Source organism: Tupaia chinensis, unplaced genomic scaffold (genome assembly GCF_000334495.1).
Source record: "Tupaia chinensis unplaced genomic scaffold, TupChi_1.0 Scaffold000279_1, whole genome shotgun sequence".
NCBI lineage: Eukaryota > Metazoa > Chordata > Mammalia > Scandentia > Tupaiidae > Tupaia > Tupaia belangeri.
Window position 1 is genome coordinate 1865162 of NW_006159762.1, and position 7419 is coordinate 1872580.

Consider the following 7419-nt stretch of genomic DNA (forward strand, 5'->3'; position numbering starts at 1 on the left):
GTAGAAAATTTTGGATAATAATATGCATGATTAAGTCACTATGCAGTGTATTCTAGATGGGAAATCACATTTTGTATGCTATGATGATGCTTAGAGAAAGAATGTAAATTAAGTTACAAAAAAAAAAAAAAAGTTACAGAAAAAAAAAAAAAAGAAAGAAAGAAAGAAACTTCTGTAATAGGGACCAGCAGATGGCATAATGGTTACATCGCTGGACTCCCACGTAGTCATCTGCAGTTCAAATACCGAACCCAGCGTCTTAAAACTCATTCTGTACGTGCATGCCCAAGATCCCAAGAGGAGAATGGAGGAGAAGGGATTGTGGTGTGGCCCCCCCCCGCCAGGGGGTTGATTTCTCACTTTCTGTCTCTCTGTCTCTGGTGAGCACACATGCTCTATAGCAAAAATCTCTCAAAAAAAACTTCTGTAATAAATATGTGTTTAGCAATAAAAGCAAATATTACAAATGCCAGCTTTTGCTCAAGTTTTTCTTTTCCTGTCATTACTGTACTTCTTTCCTTTCTTTCTCACTACAGTCCTCGTTTCATTCATCTCTTCACTAGTTTACTTCTGTACAAGACATCTAAGGCTTCTTCTGTGTCAGGCAAGCTCTGAGCCATACAGGTAACAGAGAATCATCATCAAGTCCCTACCCACTTGCAGCTTTCAGAACTGTTACTGTTTTGTTTTTTGTTTGTTTTTTGTTTTGTTTTGTTTTTAGGGGGATTGGTTTTTGTAGTTAAGAGTAATTTTCAGAGCAGTTTTAGGTTTTTGTTTGTTTTCAGGTTTTTGCTGTAGGGTGCATAAACTCACCAGAGAAAGAGAGAGTTAAAGTGAGAAATCATCCTTTGGGGGTATGGGCATGCCACAATCCCTTCTCTTCCACTTCTCTCAGGATTTTGGGCACACACCACACATGTGTGCCTGGTGTGTTTTTCAAGCTGCTGGGACTCAAACCTCAGGGTCAGCTATATGGGATCCAGCACCTTTACCACCACTCCACCTGCTGGCCCAGAGCAATTTTAGATTTATAGGGGAAAAAAAGCATATCTTACACAGAGTTCTCATGTATTCCTCTCTCCCTGCACATACTTTCTCCTGTTTTTAGCATCTTGCATTGGTGTGGTTCATTTGTTATAGTTGATGACCACTATGAATGTATCGTTATTAACTGAAGGTCATCATTTACATTAGGGTTCACACTTTGTAGTTTTTTTGTTTGTTTGTTTGTTTGTTTTTTATTTTGGTTTTTTTACTTTTGACAAATGTTCAGTGATATATAATCCACCATTACTGTATCTAACACCTAGAACCTCTGGCAGCCAGTAATCTTTTACTGTCTCTATAGTTTTACATTTTCCAGAATGTTATACAGATAGTTGGAATCATAAAGCATGTAGCCTTTCAAACTGATTTTTGTTCACTAAGCAACATGCATGTAAGGTTGCCCCACATTTTTTTGTAACTTGATAGCTCATTTCTTTTTTATCTTTGTGTAATATTCCATTGTACGTGTATACCACAATTTGTCCATTCACCCTTTAAAGGACATCCTGATTGCTTCCCCGTTTTGGAAATATGAATAAAGCTTTTGTAAACATTCACGTGCAGGCTTTTCTGTGGACTTAAGATTTCAAGTCATATGGACAAATACACAGAAGAAAACTGCTGGATTGTATGTTAAGACTATGTTTACCTTTGTAAGAAACTGCTAAACCAAAGTGGCATATTGCCAAAACCTGGAAGCAACCAAGATGTCCTTCAAAGTTCTGGTGATAATTGTAGTAGTCTGAGTTCTCCAGTAAAACAGAACCAATAAGACATACAGGTTGAGCTGAAAGCCCAAAGTCCAAAATGTTCCAAAATCTGAAATCTTTTGAGCATTGATGTGATTGCACAAATGGAAATTTTCGTCTCTGATCTTATGTCACAATCAAGACATTGCAATACAAAAAATACCATATAAAACTACCTTCAGGCCATATCTATAAGATGTAGATGAAATGTAAGAGAATTTTATGTTTAGATGTGGGTCCCATCCCCATGATATCTCATTATGCATATGCAAATATTTAAAAATCTGAAAAAAATTAAAATTTCAAACACTTCTGGTCCAAAGCTTTGTAGATAAGGGATATTCAGTCTGTATAAGAGAATATTTATCATGGAAATTGGTTCATGTAATCAGGGAAGCCTTCTGCAAACTGGAGGATATCTATCCATTTACTTAAATCTTTGTTGGTTTCTTTCATCAGAGTTCTGTCATATTCTCTCAAATGGGTTTTCTTAGTTTTGTTTTTTTTTAATTGCTAGAAGGCACAATCACTTACCAGAGAGAAGGAGAAAGCACTTCCCAGTGGAGTGTGATCATGCTGCAATTCCTTCTCCATTTCTTCATCCTGTCCAAATCCAAATTTAGGATGTGCATGCACCTGGCATATTTTTCAAGCCACCAGAGGCAAAATCCGAACCATAGATGGGCATGTGAGACTTGGCTCCTTTATTTGAGAGACTTTTGCTATAGATAACATGTGTTCACTGGAGAGTCAGAGACACAGAAAGCAAGAAATCACCCCCTAGGATTTGGCCATGCCACAATCCTTTCTCCTCTCAGGATTTTGGGCATGCATGCACATGTGCCCAGTGTGAGTTTCAAGTTGCCAGGTCTCGAACTTGAACCATGACCAACCATGTGGGAGTCCAGAGCCCTAACAACTATACCACCTACTGGACCCAAGACTTGACTCCTTTAATCACTAGGCCATAGGGGCTGCACTATAGATAGATCGATTGATTGGTAGATGGTCTGATCCATTGGTTTAAATTTTGCTAGAAGGCATGTGCTTACTGGAGATGGAGGGAACAACCCCCTGGCGGAATGGTCACTCTATAATCTCTTCTCCTTCATTTCTCCTTTTGGAATTTTGGACATGCATGCACATATACCCAGCATGTTTTTGAGGCCACTGAATTTGGGACTTGAACCTCACAGTCAGCCATGTGGGATCCAGCCACCTTAACCACCATGCCACTGACTGGTATTATGAAGAAAGAGGGAGGGAGGGAAAGACAGAGTGTGCAACCTCCTCAATGGGGGGCATGTGATTGTGCTGCTATCCTTTTTCTTCCATCTCCATCTTGACGGAATTTTATGCATGCACACACATGTCTGGCATGTTTTCCTAGCCTTGGGAGCAGGATTTAAACCACAGACAAGCATGTGGAATCTGGCTCCCTCCACACAGTACTTAACCTCTGTGCTATGGGACTGATCTACTTGTGTCAGTTTTGACAGATTGTGTCTTTCAAGGAATTGGTCTGTTTCACCTAGATTATCAAATTTGGGAGTATAAATTTCTCTATAATATTATTTTATTATCCTTTTAATTTCCATGGCTCAGTAGCGATGGCCTTCTTTTATTTCAGATATTAATAATCTGTGTTTCTCTCTTTTTGTATACATCAGTCTGGCAAGAAGTTTACCAATTTTATGTTTTGGGGGGTTTTTTATTATTTTTTTTCCCAAAGAACTAGCTTTTGGTTTCACTGTTGGTTTTTTTGTTTGTTTGTTTTGTTTTCTCTATTTTCTTGTTTTCATTCATTGATTTGTATTTAATTTTTTTTTCTTCTTTTAAGATTTTTGCCCTAGGGTGCCTGTGCTCGTGGTGGTGGTGGTGGTGGTGGTGGTAGGGGAAACAGTGAGAGGGGAAATGAGAAATCACTCCCCAGGGGGATGGCCACACTGCAGTCCCTTCTCTTTCATTCTCTTCCTGGTGTTTTAGGTACACACGCACATTTTCTTTCTTTTTTAAATTATTTTATTTAACTTTATTTATTCATTCATTTATTTCAATTTGACCAGAGAGGGATGGAGAGAGAGAGCAAGCTGCCAGGTCTGGGACTTGAACTGTAGTCAGCCACATGGGAGTCCAGCACCCTTAATCACCAAGCCACCAGCCAGCTCCCCTGATGTGATTTTCAAGCTGCCAGGTCTAGGACTTGACCATGGTCAGCCATGTGGGAGTCCAGCATGTTAACCACCACACTATCTGCTGCCCCCATGTGTTTCAATTTTTATTACTTGTTTTTTGCTTGCTTTATGTTTATATTTCTCTTCTTTTTCTAATTTTCCTAAGGAGGGAGCTTAGATTATTGATTTTAGAGCTTTCTTCTATAATGTATTTATTCAATACTGTAAGTTTCCATCTAAGCACTTCATTTGCCACATTCCACAAACTTTTATATTATATTTTTATTTAGTTCAAACTATTTTTAAATTTCTCTTGAGATTTCTTCTCTAACCCATGTGTTATTTAGAAGTATGCTATTTTGTCTCCAAATACTTTGGAGTTTTTCCAGTTATCTTCTAGTCATTGATTTCTAGTTTAATTCCATTGTGGTCAGGGATCCTACTCGGTATGATTCCTGTTTTAAATTTCGGGAGGTGTGTTTTATGGCCCATAATGCGGTCTACCTTGGTGAATGTTCCATGTGAGCTTAAAAAGAATGTGTTCGTTCTGTTAAATGAAGTATTAAATAAATATCCGTTATATCCAGCTGATTGATGGTACTGTTCGACTATGCATACTGATATAAAAATAAATAATAATAATAAAAATAAATATGTAATACTGCCATAAAGTCCTGGCAGGGGAAGAAAGCTGTATCAGAAACACTAAACAGGGACAAATAATCAGAAATACAAAATCTTAATTTTCAAATGCCAGGTTGACATGATTGGGTTGAGATTACACTTTCCCAGCCGGAATGCTATCCAGGTCATTATGTGTCCACTGAGTATCAAATCTGGGCACAAGGGGGTTCATTTTCCTCTCATTGGTAATGTAATTCTGGTTGTCTAGCGGAGGTGTTATCTGATTTTTACACTGTGTAGTAAATGCTTTTTCTGTTGTTACTCACTGGGAAACAATCTGTGGGGAAACACTCTCAGACTATGCAAATATCTTATTCCTCATCAACTTTGTACCCTAGATTCAGCATCTATTAATGATTTTTGCCCAAACCAGTCTTTACTGTGAATGTTGCAAATGAATCTTTAACTGTTTTGGTACTAAACTGTCCTACACTCACTTGGCCTACTAGCTCTTTCTTTTTACTTTTCACTTTTGCGTGTGTGTCTGTGTGTGTGTGGCGGGGAGAGGCTTTTGCTATAGGGTGTGTGTGCTTGCCAGATAGACAGGAAGCAAGAAATCATCCCCCAGGGAGATGGCACACCGCTATCCTTGCTATCCTTTCTCCTCCATTCTCCCCTCAGCATCTTGGGCACACATGCACACACACATACCCAGAGTGAGTTTTTCTCTCTTTTTTTTTTTTTTGAGAGAGTTTTTGCTATAGGGTGCAGGCGCTCACCAGACAGACAGAGACAGAGAGACAGAAAGCGAGAAATCACCCCCCAAGGGGGATGGCCCTGCTGCAATCCCTTCTCCTCCATTCTTTTCTCGGGATCTTGGGCACGCACACACGCACATGCACCTGGCATGAGTTTAAGCCACTGGGTCTGGGACGCAAACTGCAGTCAACTACGTGGGAGTCCAGCGACATAGCCATTATGCTAACTGCTGGTCCCACCCAGCATGAGTTTAAGCCACCAGGTCCGGGACTCAAACTGTGGTCAACTACATTGGGAATCCAGCAACATAGCCATTATGCCATCTGCTGGTCTCAGTGCTAGCTCTTTCAAGCTGGCTTTTGCGTGATATACCCTCTTGTTTGTTTGTTAGTTCATTAGCATAGAAATTTTTTTCTCTCTGTACAAGACATTAATTAGAATCATATTCCTGTAATTGGTTAAGTCAAAAGCTAGATTTTTTTGAGGAATTCTTGTTGAAATTCTTACCCTGTCACCTGTTTGGCATTAGTCCTACCTGCACATTATTTATCTGTACAGTATTGATACGGCGGAGACACCTTAGACTGCGTCCAGGGACTGGGGGTGGAAAGCCATTGAGGGCTATTCTTAGAGACTGGCAAAGCCTTTCAAGTCTGGTCACATGCTTGTGGTTACTAATCTGCCTCTGCACTCAGTCACTGTGAGCGACTCTAATCTTGTTTATCTAACATATTCCATCTCTGTAGTTTGCTTTCACTTCCATTGTATTTTCTCTTCATCACATTTGTTGTTTGGAAAATTGTCCCAAAAATGCTGTCCTTTTTCCAGTGACAGCTTTGGTCAGTTTTACTTTAGCCTGTATGTATGGTATAACTTTATGCCAGTTGTAGGTTGGCGTCCACTTTGTCATTTCATTGCTGATTCTACCTGTAGTAACATGTAGGAAGTAGTATATGACTCAGTGTTGTTCCCTGCACTCTGAAAATGAGTATGTTCTGATTATTCATGATCAAATATAAATGGAAAGAATCTTTCCATTGTGTGCCACTCAGTCAATTTTGAATCCCTGTCTGATTCCTCTGCTGTAATTACTGAGGAATTATCTAGTGGAAAATATATTAGTTCAATGACTAGAACAGCCCCATAGCCTAGTGGTTCAGGAGCCCCATCCTATATAACCAACCACAGTTCAAATTCCAGCCCCAGTAGCTTAACACATCAAGCATGTGTGCATGTATTTTCTTTCTCTTTCACTCATTAAATAAACTTTAATAATATATATAAATAAAATCTATTCAGACTGAGTCACATTACTGTAACTACTGTGAATTTCTTCCCAAAATGTTGACTCCACCTAAAAGGGGGAAAAAAGGAAACCATTGATCCTATGTACAAGGTGATGTGGATTTCTGGGATCGACGAGTCAGTTCCTGTCGGGGCACATACTTAGTTCTGCTCCATTTGAATCTGGGCTGTGCCTTCTAGACTCCACCCTCAAATGTTTTCAGGGATTTTTTTCCCCCTCTCAAATGTAACTCATGAAAAAGTAGGTAACAAGACTAAGGATAAACAAATACATACAGCATAACATTTCCAAACATAAAGTAACCCTTGTTTTTGTGTAAGATTAAACTTCTACAGGTTGAGCACAAAGGCCATTTTCATCTTCTATTTCAAGATGCACTTTCAGCAGCTTGCATAATCACAGCCGAGATGTGTCTTGGTCCTTTTTATGATTGAGGACTCAGTGGCTACTGCTGTGAGGCCGGCATTTAATCCCACGAACTGTGTGAAGGTCAGGCGGGCCCTTCTTGCCCACAGACTGAATAGGCTGCTTGACTGAGCCTCTGCACCACACTGTGGAGAAACCACAGGCAGGAGTGTGGCTCGTGCTGGAGGGTGTGCAGCTGGGCTGGGCCGGCAAGGCCAGAGCACCAGGTTCAAGCAGGTTAGCATCCACAAGCGTGTGCATACTAGCACACTCTTTGGTTTTGGAAGCACATTTGTCAGAGATCCACGTTATGTAAGGTTGTAGAAATAAAGTTTATGAAAGAGAACAGTATGAG

The 7419-nt window shown here is 39.8% G+C and overlaps 1 protein-coding gene across 1 annotated transcript in view; it reads left to right on the forward strand.

Moving 5' to 3' along the window:
- BAIAP2L1 (BAR/IMD domain containing adaptor protein 2 like 1) overlaps positions 1-7419 on the forward strand; it is a 101498-nt gene that overhangs the window by 57587 nt on the left and 36492 nt on the right. The window lies entirely within an intron of this gene.